At 35.3% G+C, this 15,582-nt stretch overlaps 1 protein-coding gene and 1 non-coding gene across 2 annotated transcripts in view; both read right to left on the reverse strand.

Moving 5' to 3' along the window:
* BAZ2B (bromodomain adjacent to zinc finger domain 2B) overlaps nucleotides 1-15,582 on the reverse strand; it is a 434,498-nt gene that overhangs the window by 390,523 nt on the left and 28,393 nt on the right. The window lies entirely within an intron of this gene.
* On the reverse strand, nucleotides 5,252-5,358 carry LOC122228974. The gene has a single exon (XR_006206855.1). It is a non-coding gene; the product is annotated as a U6 spliceosomal RNA (small nuclear RNA).

Raw genomic sequence — 15,582 nt, forward strand, 5'->3', positions numbered from 1 at the left:
TTCGGATTTTTATGGGGGAAGAAGGATGTTAGAAAATTAATATGGTTCATATCCTCCTATACATTACATAGGACTTCCATTAGCACATTTAGCCAACCCCAAGGAATAATGCTTAAGTAGCAAGGTGAAAGGGGTAGATGTTAGGCTCCAGAAGCTTCTACAGAGATATGAAGAGATACATCACAGTAGAGAAGATTGGGCAGAATAATACTAAGTTTGTTTGGACACTGCAAATTAAATCACCACTTTACATGGATTTACCTTTTTCTGTATTGTTTATATAAAATAAGTAAGTTAGTTTCCAGATCTTTTCTTCTGAAATCCCTCTCCTGCAAAAATCCATCTCCTACTCCCTGGAGGTCCACTCTTAAAATGTTTTTGGTCTACAATCCTAGAACTGTATTTTTAAAAATACCTTTTTTGACCTAGATTCAAAATAAGAAATGTATTTTACATTACAATACACAAATCACTTGCTCACACACATAAACATCTGTAATAAAAGTTTCTGTAATAGTAATTATATTATGTGACTAGTACTGGCATTTTCTATTGTTTTATTCAACTTGAAACAATGTGACTTACTAAACTGACTTCATGACACACCAATTGGTAACAACCTGTAGCCTAAAAATGATCTAGAAATTTTCTATGCATGTATACAAATTTTATGTAAAAATGTGATAAGACCATATAAATTATATCTTTGTTACATTGTAGCTGACTTTAAGAAAAATTTTATTTAAATTCAAGTTAGAGAACATAAATGTAATATTAATTTCAGGTGTAAAATTTAGTGATTCAGCACTCACATATAACACCCAGAGTTCATCACAAGTGCACTCCTTAATCCCTATCACCTATTTAACCCCCCACCCCCACACCTTTCCTTTGGTAAACCATCAGTTTGTTCTCTATAGTTAAGAGTCTGTTTTTTGGTTTGCCTCTCTCTCTCTCTCTCTTTTGTTTTGCTCATTTGTTTATTAAATTCCACATAAGAGTAAAATCATATGGCATTTGTCCTTCTCTGGCTTATTTTGCTTAACACAATACTCTCTAGCTCCATCCATGCTATTGTCAATAGACATTGTAGCTATCTTTATTCAGTCTTTTTTACACTGTTTGTTAATATGTTCTTAGTGTCACTAAGAGCTAAAGCATACCTATATCCTCATTTGCACTTTCTTTACTTGTAATTGTATTCTGGAAGCAATAAATTATTTTCTTGGGGCACCTGGGTGGCTCAGTTAGTTAAGCGTCTGACTCTTGATTTTTGGCTCAGGTCAGGGTCTCATGGTTCGTGGGTTTGAGGCAGTGCAGAGCCTGCCTGGGATTCTCTCTCTCCCTCTCTATCGCTCTCTTTCTCTCAAAAGTAAATAAACATTTAAAAATAAAACAAAGTAAAATAAAACAAAATAAAATATTTTCTAAAACGACTTTCTAAGGGAGTGCCTGATTGGCTCAGTTGGAAGAGCATGAGACTCTTGATCTCAAGGTCATGAATTCAAGCCCCACATTGGGTGTAGACATTATTAGAAATAAATAATAAACTTTAAAAATAAATAAATAAAATAAAACGGCTTTCCAAGATATAGAACAGAAGTATCCGGTAGGGTAGTAACCTTCTTATGTCACAGATCAAAGAGATATATTTTCAAACTTCCACAAGAAATCCTATATTTTTATATGGAATTTCCTGTCAAACAGGCCAAGCTGTCTACATCATTCTTACTCACTGAAGTGGAATTTGAGGGTGGAGGTATTATTGCTTGAAAGAGTTATGAGTAATGTCAAGATCTCCCTCCTTTATGCCCCTGCTATGCCCTTTTATGTATGCATGTTAAGCTAGACTGTTTAGTTATTAGTTTTGTTATGTAAATAGTGTCATGAATTTAATCACAGACCTTTATGCTTTTCATAAGAGGTGAGAAATATGAGAAAGTGTTTACACTTTAAGAAGTGCAAATAAAACGTACAAAAATGTCCTACTGCAGCTGTATAATTTTATTAATAATTTCTAGATACCAAGTAAGCTATAATTTTTATTTAGAAAGAATAAGCATCAACCAATTTTAAATGGTAACATTTGGTAACTGACATAATTAACTAAGGTATTGCACTTAAGAATAACAAATAGGGTATGTTTCTTACAACTTTTAACTCTGGGTTTTTTTTACTTTTTATGTTGAAGTGACTTCAGATTTAATAATAGCGTTAGGGGTGCCTGGGTGGCTTGGTCAGTTAAATGCCAGATTTCGGCTCAGGTCATGATCTCACGGTTCATGGGTTTGAGCCCTGCATCAGGCTCTGTGCTGACAGCTCAGAGCCTGGAGCCTGCTTCGGTTTCTGTGTTTCCCTCTCCTTCTGCCCCTCCCCACTTGGATTCTGTCCCTCTCTCTCTTAAAACTAAATAGTTAAAATAATAATAATAATAAAGTTACAAAATAGTACAAACCACTCAGCACCAAGATCTTGGTTTCTAAATATTATTCTTCAATAAAGGGAACAAGGTTCTGGAGAAATAGCCCATTTAGGACAGGGACAAGGAAAATACAAGATAAAAGAGAAGCATGTGGAAATATCAAAAAGCAAGGCAAAGCTCACAAACCAAAAGGATGGGGATATATCAAAAGGCCATAGGAGATCACCAGGATTTCCAATAGTTAAAGCTGGAACCATTTCGGTGATAGAATAAATAATGTATTAGATTTAACTCAAAGAATGAAATAAATACAGATGAGTCCATAGAAATATAAATAATAAATAGACAGAAAAGAGTCAAATATCCATTATAAAGGAATCCAAATGATATAACATAGAAACTATCCTGTCCAGGAGGTGAGGCTTAACCTGCACCCCACCTGAGCCTTTGAGACTGGGCTGGACTTAGTGACTCCCTCCCAAACAGAGTAGGAAAAATTGCAACTTTACAGAGGAGAAACCTGGCAGATACTACCTTAAGATATCAAGGTTTACATCACCAGAGATACCATGTTGATAGCATCTACTCCTGATATGATGTGATAGAAGGGTACTTCACTTCTGTAGTATTCTAAGAAGCCATAACCCCAGTCTAACCATGACAAATACATACAAAAAACAAAACTGAGGGATATTCTTAGAAATATTTCTAAGATTATTTCTAAGAAATATTTCTAAGATATTTGAGTTTCCTCAAAACTGTCAATGTCATGATTTTTTTTTTTTTTTAAAAAAGGCTGAGAAACTGTCACAGACCAAAGGAGACTGAAGAGAGATGACAAACAAATGCAATGTGGTACACTGGACTGCATCTTTGAATAGAAAAGGGACATTAAGGGGTACCTGGGTGGCTCAGTCTGTTAAGGGCCTGACTCTTGATTTTGGCTCAGATCATGATCTCATGGTTGGAGAGTTTGAGCCCTGCATTGGGCTCTGCACTGACAGTGTGCAGCCTGCTTAGGATTCTCTCTCTCTCCCCCCAACTCCTCTCTCTGTCCTTCTTCCGCTTGTGCACACACTTGCGCGCTCTCTCTCTCTCTCTCTCTCTCTCTCAAAATACACTTAAAAAAAAAAAGGACATTATGTGATTAAGGTCTGAAGTTTAGAGGAAAATTCGTAGAAAACAGATGAAATCTGAATAAAGTCAGATTTAGGGGTTTAGTTAATAGTAATGCACCAATATTGGTTTCTTAGTTTTCAAAATGTACCATGGTAATTTAAAATGAAAACTAAAATTGGACGAAGTGTGTACTATCTTTTAAACTTTTCTGTAACTCTGAAATTATTCCAAAACTTAGAAGTTTATTTTTTAAACAATACAATTTCCATAAACCCTTCTTCATTCAGATTCCCCAAACTTAACATGTGCTTTATCAGTGTCTTTCTCTCCCCTCTACAGACTTTTCTGAATTTGAAAACAAGTTGCAGACATCATTCCCCTTTATAAATATTTCAATGTAGTTCCTCAAAAAGTACATTAATTAAAATAAGGCACTTATCATTAACATAGCACTATCCAATTTATAGACCTTTACATTTTGCCAATTGTTCCACTACTATCTTTTACGACAAAAATAGAATAATAAAATAAAAGTAACTTTTTCCATCTTGACCAATGACTCAGCCCAGTGTCATACACTGTATTTAACTGTCATATCTCTTTAGACTTTGATCTGAAGCAAGTTCCTCATTCTTTGTTTTTCTTGACCTTGACATTTTTTTAAAACAATGGGCCATTTTTGGTGAACTATCCCTCAGTTTGGGTTTAATTGAAGTTTTTTCATGTTTAAATTCAGGTTACATTTTTTTTTATAAGTTCATTTGCATTTTATTTTCTCTTTAAAAATAAAACACACACACACACACACACACGTATACACAGAAGAAAACAGATCCACTGAAAATGAGAGTGATATCCACTCAGTGCTACTAGCAGGATGGGCCAGGGTTTCCACTTCCATGGTCTGGATGAGAAGGGTTTTGCATTTGTTTGGCTGGGTGAGTTTCACCATTCATCAGGTGTTCCAGGTGAGTCATTCAGTTTTGGTTTCTCTCTGAAAGACCCCTTTGGAGGTCGCTGTATGGCCCACGTGTTTGTTTCTGCTGCCAAGCTGGTCTAATCAGATGACAATATGGCAAAGGCTCCCACATTTCCAGCTGCCCAGAGTTTCTTTCTTTCTTTTTTTATTTTAATTGCAGTATAGCTAACATACAGTGTTATACAAGTCTCAGGTGTACAATTTAGTGATTCAACGATTCTATACATTACATAGTGCTCATCATAAATGTATTCTTTAACCGGCATCACCTAGCTCCCTCATTCCCCCACCCACCACACATCTTGGAACTATCAGTTTGTTCTCTATGGTTAAGAGTTTGTTTTTTGGTTTGTCTTTCTCTTTTTCCTTTGCTTCTTTATTTTGTTTCTTAAATTCTACATATGAGTGAAACCGTATGGCATTTATCTTTCTCTGGCTGACTTATTCCACTTAGCATAAGAATCTCTACCTTCATCCATGTAGTTGCAAATGGCAAGATTTAATTCTTTATTATGGCTGAATATATTCCATTGTATATACATATCACTTCTTTATCCATTCATCTACTGATGGCCACTTGGGCTCCTTCCAAATTTTGGCTATTGTAAATAGTGCTTCAATAAACATAAGGGTACATGTATCCCTCTGAACTAGCATTTTTGTATGTTTTGGGTAAATACCCAGTAGTGTGATTTACAGAGGTAGGGTAGTTCTATTTTTAAATTTTTTTCTTTAACATGGAAAACTTCACAAATTTGAGTGTCATCCTTGTGCAGGAGTGCCATGCTAATCTGCTCTACATCATTCCAATTATAGTACATGCACTGCTGAAGAAAGCACTCTATTTTTAACTTTTTGAAAAACCTCCATGCTGTTTTCCACAGTGGCTGCACCAGTTTGCATTCCCATCAACAGTGCAAGAGGCTTTTTTCTCCATATTCTCACCAGTACTTATTTCTTGTTGATGTCAGCCATTCTAATAGGTGTGAGGTGATATCTCATTGTAGTTCTGATTTGCATTTCCCTGATGAGGAATGATGTTGAACATCTTTTCATGTTGGCCATCTGTATATCTTCTTTGTAGAAAAGTGTCTTCATGTCTTTTTTAAAAGTTTTTATTTAAATTCCAGTTAATTAACATACAGTATAATATTAGTTTCCTGTGTATAATTTAATGATTCAACACTTACATACAAGATCCAGTGCTCATCTTAACAAGTGCACTTTTTTTTTTAACATTTTATTTTGAGTGAGCTAGACAGAGCACAAGTGGGGGAGGGGCAGAGAGAGAGGAGGGGACAAAGAATCCTAAGCAGGCTCCGGGCTCTGAGCTGTCAGCACAGAGCCCGACGCGGAGCCTGAACCCACCAACTGTGAGATCATGACCTGAGCTGAAGGTGGCCACCCAACTGACTGAGCCACCCAGGTGCCCCAATACAGCAAGTGCACTTCTTAGTCCCCATCACCTATTTAACCCATCCCTCCAGACGCCCCCCCCCCCCCCCACGTAACCATCAGTTTGTTCTCTACAGTTAAGAGTTTATTTCTTGGTTTGCCTTTCTCTTTTTTCCCCTATGATCATTTGTTTTGTTTCTTAAATTCTACACGAGTGAAATCATATGTTATTTGTCTTTCTCTGAGTTATTTTGCTTAGGATAATATTCTCTAGCTCCATCCATGTCATTGCAAATGGCAAGATTTTATTATTGTTTATAGCTGTAATAATATTCCTTTTTATATATATACACCACTTCTCTATCCATTCAGCACTTGATGGACATTTGGGCTCTTTTCATAATTTGGCTACTGTAGATTATGCTGCTTTATAAACACTGCAGTGCTTGTATTCCTTCGAATTAGTAGTTTTGTATTCTCTGGGTAAATACCTAGTAGTACAATTACTGGATCATAGGGTAGTTCTATTTTTAACTTTTTGAGAAACCTCCATACTGTTTTCCACAGTGGTTGCACCAGTCTGCATTCCCACCAACAGTGTAAGAGGGTTCCCCTTTCTCTACATCCTCTCCAAGACCTCTTATTTCTATGCTGTAAATTTTAGCCATTCTGACAAATGGGTAGTGGTATCTCATTGTAGTTTTGTTTTTCCCTGATGATGAGTGATATTGAGCATCTTTTCATGTGTTTGTTGACAATCGGTTTGTCAAACTGTCATGAAGAGAAATGTCTCATGTCTTCTGCCCATTTTCTAATTGGATTTTTTGTGTGTTTTGGGTGTTGAGTTGTATCAATTCTTTATATATTTTGCATACTAACCTTTTATAAGATATTTCATTTACTACTAACCTTTTATCAGATATGTCATTTGCAAATATCTTCTCCCATTCTGTAGGTTGCCTCTTAGTTTTGTTGATTATTCCCTTCACTGTGCAGAAGCTTTTTACTTTGATGTAGTCCAACAGTTTGGTTTTGCTTTTGTGTCCCTTGCCTGAGGAGACACATCTAGAAATATGTTGCTATGGATGATGTCAGAGAAATTACTACTTGTGTTCTCTTTCAAGATTTTTATGACTTCAAGTCTTAAATTTAGGTCCTTAATCCATTTTGAGTTTATTTTTGTGTATGGTGTGAGAAAGTGGTCCATTTTCATTCTTTTGCATGTAGCTGTCCAGTTTTTCCAACACCATTTATTGAAGAGACTATCTCTTTCCCATTGCATATTCTTTCCTCCATTGTTAATGATTAATTGATCAGAGAATTGTGGGACATGTTACATATTTTGTAATACCACGGAAGTGATATTATGCTCCTCTCAGTACATACTATCAGGATATATTATGTCTATTTGTCCCATTACTAACAATGTTGACAACTTGGTAAATATGGTGCCTCTACTGTAAAGTTGCAATTTTTTTCCTTCAGTGATTAGTAAGGGTCTTGTGGGGAGGTATTTTGACACTGTAAAACCACCCTCCTTTGTCAACTCTTTATGTATTAGTTGTAGGATCCATAGATGCTAAGTACTTGAAACATTTCCCAGCTATGTTTACATAGATGACTTCCATATCAACTCATCTAGCTCTATAAAAAAGCATGATGGCATTTTCATTAAGATTATATTAAAATTATAAATTAAGGAGAACTATCTTTTCATTGGTTCAAATCTAGTTGTGTATCTTTAAGAAGTATATTAAAGATTTATTCAAATAGCTTTTGTATAATTCTTGTTATATTTATTCCTAAGTATTTTATCTTCTTTGTTGGTGTTAAATTGGGGTTTTCCCTAACATTATATCTGCTAACTGATAAGTGGTTGTATATGTAAAGGATTTTAGGTTCTATTGAATTATACTGAATCCTAATTTTATAGCTTAGTGGTTACTGAATTATTTTGTCTGAGTTAGTTTTAATGATTCTCTAGGTCAGGAGTACACAATCTTTCTGTAAGACGTTAAAATGTTTTCAGCTTTGTTGGGCCAGACCATTTTTACCACAACTCTCCAACCAGGCCAGTGGAAGGAAAAGTAGCTACACACAATACACAAACAAAATGATATCACTAGATTTGGTTACTGGGTTCCTTTACTGATCCCTGCTCTAGGCTTTTCTAGGTATACTACCTTAACTGCAAATAGAGACTGTTGCCTTATTTTCTAACTGTTATGACTCTACTGATTGCTCTGGTTTAATTGCATTGCCTAATATCTCCAGTAAAATGTTTAATAGTGTTACTGGATACCCTTGCCTTGTTCCTAATGTTAGTAGTGAAAATGCCCTTAGTGTTGCGCATTAAGAAGATGTTAAGAAAATATTCATTGATTCCTCTTTGTTGAGTGTTTTTACTAGGTGTTTATTTTTGAAGGTCATTTAAGTGTCTATATATGATTTGTTTTGTTATGTACAACATGGCAGGGGCACCTGAGTGGCTCAGTAAGTTGAGCATCCAACTTTGGCGCAGGCCATGATTTCATGTGAGTTTGAGCCCCACATCAGGCTTGATGCGGGCAGCTTGGGCCTGTCTGTCCCCTTTCTCTCTACCCTTCCTGGCTCACGTTCTCTCTCAAAAATAAATAAATAAATAAATAAATAAATAAATAAATAAATAAATAAATAAATAAAATATAAATATATGCACACAATATGGCATATTCTATTAATGGGTTTCCTAATATTTAGCCAACCTTGTGTTCCCAGAATAAATCCCACATTGTCATATTATTTTCTTAATGTACAGGAATTTAAGTAATATTTTATCTATTTATAGTTGATATCAGTCTATAATTTCTTTTTTGCACTATCTTTAAGAATTGGTATTATTCACTTTCAATGGTCTGGAATAATTTATAGAGCACTAAGACTATTTGGTGTTTAGATATTTCATAAAATATCCTTGTGGAACTATATGGGCCTGGTGCTTTTTTAAAAAGTAGGTCTTTTTTTTTATCTTTCTCTTATCTTTCTCTTTCTTTTTTATCTTCTATGTCTTCTACAGAAATTAGAGTATCTCAAATGTCAAATGTGTCAGGTGTTTTTTTTTTTTTAAATATTTATTTATTTATTTACTGGGGTGGGGGTGGGGAGCAGAGAGAGAGGGAGAGAGACAGTCCCAAGCAGGCTCTGCGTTGTTAGTGCAGAGCCCAATGCAGGGCTTGATCTCACAAAGTGTGAGATCATGACTTGAGCTGAAATCAAGAGTCAGACACTTAACCAACTGAGCCACCCAGGTGCCCCAACAGTTTCAAAAAACCATATTTACCTTGGAAATTACCTTTATCAACTAGATTTTCAATTGTATTTAAAAAGAGGTTTGCAAAGGAGGTTCTTATAATATTTTTTTAATTGAGCTATAATTCCCATATCATAAAATTTACCTTTTTACACTGATATGTGATAAAGTGTACCCTCCTATCCCAAATTCATATGTTGAATTCATCTAGTACCTCAGAATGTGACTATATTTGGAGACAGGACCTTTAAAGAAGTAATTAAGGTAGAAGGAGGAGATATGGATGGGCCCTAATTCACTATGAATGGTCCTCATCTGAAGAGGAGATTCGACACAGATAACACACAGACCATAAGGTGATCATGTAAGGACACAGTGAGAACACAGCCATCTGTGAGCCAAAGAGAGGCCTCAGAATAAGATCGACCATGCTGACACCTTCATCTCAGACCTCTAGCCTTCAGAACTGTTAAAAATAAACTGCATTGTTTAAGTCACCCAGTCTGTGGTATTTGTGATGGCAATCCTAGCAAACTATTACATAAAATACTCAATTCACATTTATGCAACCATCACCACCGTCTACTTCCAAAACATTTTCATCACATAACCCTGTACCCATTATCTGTAACTCCCAATTTCTGCTTTCCTCAGTCCCTGGCAACCACTAAATCTATTCTCTATCTCCTTACATGTTGATATCCATTTGTCCCAGCACCATTTGTTGAACATACTTTTCTTTCCCCATTGAGTTTTCTTGGCATCCTTGGTGAAAATAAGCTGACCATAAAGACGTTTATTCTTGTACGTTCAGTTCTATTCCATGGAACTATGTCTATCTTTAGGCCGTTTATTTTTGGTGGGGGAGTGAGGGGTAATAGCCATTTTCATCAACTGAAACAAAACTTTTTATCCTCATTTTCTCTTTCCTTTTAGAAATTAGTTTTATGTAGTTCAAGTTCCTGTCACTTCTGCATTTCTGTGAACAGGAATGACTGGGGCAGTTTATAAGATCCCTGTATCTTACATAGGATAGAATATCCTCTGCTTTTAGTAAAGAATGATTTCTTTACTGATTGGATCTGGGGGCAGGGCAATATGAAGGGATTTGCCCTTCTGTTTTTAAAAATATTCTTCTGTCTTGCAGGATCCTAAATTTTCCTCTCCTGCTTTTTTTTTTCCTTTTAACTATTTAGTTTCCAAAGGGCAATTTCCCATCATTTTTTACCTTTCTTCCCCAAAAGATATGCCTTTCCAAAATTGCTTCTGTGTGTCCTTTACAAACATGTAAGTCCCTTTCCTATAGTGTGCTCTGATTTATAAGTAAGCTTTTTTTCTCAAAACTTCAGTATTTAGGGAAGAACTTCCTTTCCTGAAAGTGATTTTAATCAATCGTAAGCATGTCACTAGCTCCTTTCTCGTTCTGTGCAATTTTTCCCAGACCACCCTTGCTGTGGTGGCTTCCACAGGGGCATGAATGATGGCTTATTATAATTTGATATTCATTTTTCTATTACAGATAATCTGAAGTTTGAATACTCTCTTTGTTCTAGTTATGTTAAAACATGGGATTATGTATAGTTTTATTTGTTCTTTATTGTTTTTTGGAGGATGTGTAGGGAGATTCAGATTCATGCATTTGTGGTTACTTCAGTTATCCAGTCTATCTTTTAACATTTTTGTGAATATTTTGTTTGTTTTTCCTGGATGAAGAACTGTCAGGCTCTTAATGGTCTGAGGTATGTTTACTCTAGTATTGCAACGGTAATACTGCTCCAGAGCAATATTGCAACTGACTAATCTTCACCGACTCAATGGTCAATATAGTATAAAGGTAATTACTATAGATACTGTACTCCTACCATGGCATTAAAATAATTCATAAACTATGTGGCATTTAATCAGTAATGACAACTGTAGAAGAAAAAACTTGTTAACTAAATGCAAAATAAAACAACAGTCTTACATACAGAAGGAAATTCTTTTAAGGTTCTTTTTCTACTAGAAAATTATTTTTCCTTAAATAGTCAGGTTTAATAAATTACAGGTTTATCATAATGTCTATATAAGAGAGCATTTGATTCACAGTCCATACTACTTTTGGCTTTTCTTGAGCTTTGCTTACCAGAATACAGCCCACATGAAAAACCTAATGAACACGATATTAAAAATATCAAATGAAATTACTGTCTCCTTATATCTTAAAGAATGTTTACCTATACTTAATAGAAATTAACCTGGAATTAGTTTTAGTAAAAGATACTTCGTTTTAGTAAAGAATTTTTTTTTAAGTTTATTTATTTATTTTGAAAGACAAAGAATAAGTGGGGGAGTGGCAGAGAGAGAATCCCAAGCAGGCTCTACGCTGTCAGCATAGGCCCATCGCAGGGCTTGATCTCATGGAACCATGGATCATGACCTAAGCTGAAACCAAAAGTCGGATGCTTAACTGACTGAGCCACCCAGGTGCCCCAGTAAAGAGGTTTCTTTAAATTACTGTGACTTACTATTTTTATTCTTGGAGCTGCAATAGCATTACTTAGGTGTTATTATACTAATTTTACTTTACATAGGAGTTAGAACTGATTACTGGGAATTTGAAACTATTCAGGTTCTATCAGTTAAACAATATGTGATCTTAGGTAAATAACTTTGCTTCTCTCAACTGTTGTTTTTTTCATATGAAATACGTAATTATTTGATAATATCTATTATGAGAGGTTGTGAAAGGTTTAATTAGTGTTTCCAAAATCCTTTTAAATATTCAAATGAAAAAGAGTCAATGCAAATTACCAATAATTATCAGTTTGGCTAGTACACATTACTCCACTAACCACCATTGCCAGAACACTCATTGCAGTATCTTGGGAAACTAAGTATATCTCCCAAAAACCTACTATTCCCCTCAATATAAAACGATTTTACTTTTTTTTTCTTTCTTGTTTTATTTTCAAATTTTTATTTAAATTCCAGTTAGTTAACATTCAGTGAAATATTGGTTTCAGGAGTAGAATTCAGGGATTCGTCACTTACATACAACATCCAGTGCTCATCCTAACGAGTGTCCTCCTTAAACGCCATCACCCATCTAGCCCATCCCCTACCATCCCCTCCATCAACTCTCAGTTTGTTCTCTATTTTTAAGAGTCTTTTATGTTTGTTTCCCTCGTTCTTTTCTCCTTTTTTCCCTTCCCATATGTTCATCTGTTTTGTTTCTTAAATTCCACATATGAGGGAAATCATATGGTATTTGTCTTTCTCTGACTGACTTATTTCACTTAGCATAATACACTGTAGCTCCATCCATGTTGTTACAAATTGAAAGATTTCATTCCTTCTGGTAAAATCATTTTACTAACAGGTATTGCTGTACCATACATATAAGAACGTTTAGCCCTTTTATCAAATACTATACGTGGCATACTATTATAAAGTCTTTTTCTTTTTAACATAAAAATATTTTATGGGGACCTGGGTGGCTCTATCAGTTGAGTGTCTCACTCTTGATTTCAGCTTGGGTCATGATCCCAGGGTGCTGGGATCAAGCCCTATGTCAGGCTCCACACTGAGCGTGAGGTCTGCTTAAGATTCTCTCTTTCTCCCCACCTCTGTCCCCTCCCCTGCTCATGTGGGCATTCTCTCTCTAAAATATATATATATATATATATATATATATATATATATATATATATAAAAATATTTTAATAGGAGCTACTGCTACTTCACGTAATAAAAATAATTAGTCTGGGTGCCTGGGTGGCTCAGTCAGTTAAGCATCCGACTTCAGCTCAGGTCATGATCTCACGGTTTGTGGGTTTGAACCCCACGTCGGGCTCTGTGCTTACAGCTCAGAGCCTGGAGCCTGCTCCAGATTCTGTGTTTCCCTCTCTGCTCCTCCCCTACTTGCACTCTGTCTCTCCCTCTCTCAAAAATAAACAAACATTTAAAAATAAATAAATAAATAAATAAAAATAAAATTAGTCCTTTCCACCATATTTCCATATAACAGTCAGTTGACTTTTAATATTGCCCTGAATCAATGTTTTCTTTCTTAATAGCTCTTGGAATCAAAATTTTTCTATTCAGGAGTGCCTGCATGGCTAAGTCAGTTGAGCATCCAACTTCAGCTTAGGTCATGATCACACAGTTCTTGGGTTCTAACCCTGTGTCGGGCTCTGTGCTGACAGCTCAGAGCCTGGAGCATGCTTCAGATTGTGTCTTCCTCTCTCTCTGCCCTTCCACTGTTCATGATCTGTCTCTCTCGTTCTCAAAAATAAAATTAAAAAAATTTTTTCAATAAAAGTTTTCTATTCATATAATAGTATCCAAAAGTACTAACAATTTTTATATTTCTAATGAGTATAATCATGTCTTACACAATTAAATAGTGTCTTAAACTGAAGATTTCTCAGCAACAATATTTACTCTACCTGTCCAAAACATATTTAGTGAATATACACTACTATCATATAATTACCACTTAACTATTTTAAGCAACTTACAAAAAACAAAATCCCAAAACTTCCTTGTTTGCTCCTTTGTTTAACATTTAAATGAGTCTGCCTCTGTGCTGAGTGTGGAGTCTGCTTGAGATTCTTCCTTTCTCTCTCCCTCTTCCCTTCTCCCCTGCTTGAGCTCTTTCTCTCTCTCTCTAAAATAAAAAAAAAACAAAAACATTTACTGAGTGCCCAGGTTTGCAAATATGGTCTCTAGTTATCTCAGATATTAGAAATAGCATGTGGTGACAGAGCAAGGAATACAGGATGGAGTTAGACATACCCAGTAGCCTCAGAAGGGACAATGACACACAGCTGAAGAACAAGTATCCCTTGGAGCATGCCATTCCAAAGGACATTGCTGGATCTTATAGATTAAATCAATATTTAAGTTGGCCCAGGCACATTAACACTATTAAAAAGCCATGATTAGAAAAAAAACCCCTGAATTCTCATTCTTCATGGAACTTAGAATAAATGTCAGTGGATGAAAATCTAATATTTTGTCTCTGTGCTTTGATTATTCAGTCACCCCAAATATAGCTTCTCACTTACATGTATTTTTTAAATTTTTTGTTTATTTATTTCTGAGAGAGACAGAGAGAGAGAGAAAGCAAGTAGGAGAGGGGCAGAGAGATGAGACACAGAATCCAAAGCAGGCTCTAGGCTCTGAGCTGTCAGCACAGAGCCCAATGAGGGGCTCAAACTCATGAACCACGAGATCATGACCTGAGCTGAAGTCGGATGCTTAACCTACTGAGCCACCCAGGTCCCCCTCAATTACATATTTTTTTGAAGTTTATTTACTTATTTTGAGAGAAGAAAGTGTGAGTTGGGGAAGGGCAGAGATGGGAGACAGAATCTCAAGCAACTTGGTGCTTGACCTCAGGAACCGTAGAATCATAACCAGAGCTGGAATCAAGAGTTGGATGCTTAACCAACTGATCCACCCAGGCACCCCTCACTTCTATTTGAATCCTATCCCTATGGCGGGGTCCAGTTGTAATACCACATCCACAAATACTCCAATGGATTTTATTCATCCTGTATTACACTGCATCGTATGAATTTAGAATTCCTCCAACCTATGTATTGATCTTAGCTACTTATCTCCACTATAGGAGTCCATAGTCCTGGGACTTTTACTCATATGGCATTACAATACAAATGCCTTACTGGTAGAAAAAGTCAAACATGTAAGAATCCTTAGAAATTGTTAAAAAATTAAAAATGGGAAGTAATGAAAATGTTACCACCTTCACATTTTCTCTTGACTCTGAAATATATAAACTGTCAATACTATTTCTCATTGCTAGTATAAATAAATGAATCAAGTTATCCTAATAAAATTTTGAAAGTGTTTAAAACAGGAAACTAAAAAAATAATAAAATAAAACAGGAAACTATTTTAAGATACTTTTAAAATATTAATGAAAAGCATACTGAATGTCTATGATAAATTATGAAACTACAACACAACACTGAATATGAGCGTAAAGTTTTCAAATTCTGTCTTACCAACTGCCTCAAAATAATGAATTTATTTTAAATAAGTCACAAATATAAGCAATCCTAGAAGAGTTGGCTATTCACCTTTTAGATAAATGTTCTTTTAAAAAGCTTTGAGAATTTGACATTAATACTATCTTTCTTTCTCATATTTTAACATCTATGAAAATTTGAAGGACATATAGAAAGTTTTATTCATATATTTTTGAAAAGTCTGTCTTTTGTATTTAAAAACAAGGAGCGGAAGGTACAGGCTTCCAGTTATAGAATGAATTAAGTCACAGGGATGAAAGAGAATATAGTTAATGGTATTAACTATATAATAGCATCATATAGTGCCAGTAGCTACATTTGTGGTAAGCATAGAATAATG

The sequence above is a fragment of the Panthera leo genome, chromosome C1 (genome assembly GCF_018350215.1).
Source record: "Panthera leo isolate Ple1 chromosome C1, P.leo_Ple1_pat1.1, whole genome shotgun sequence".
Taxonomy (NCBI): Eukaryota; Metazoa; Chordata; class Mammalia; order Carnivora; family Felidae; genus Panthera; species Panthera leo.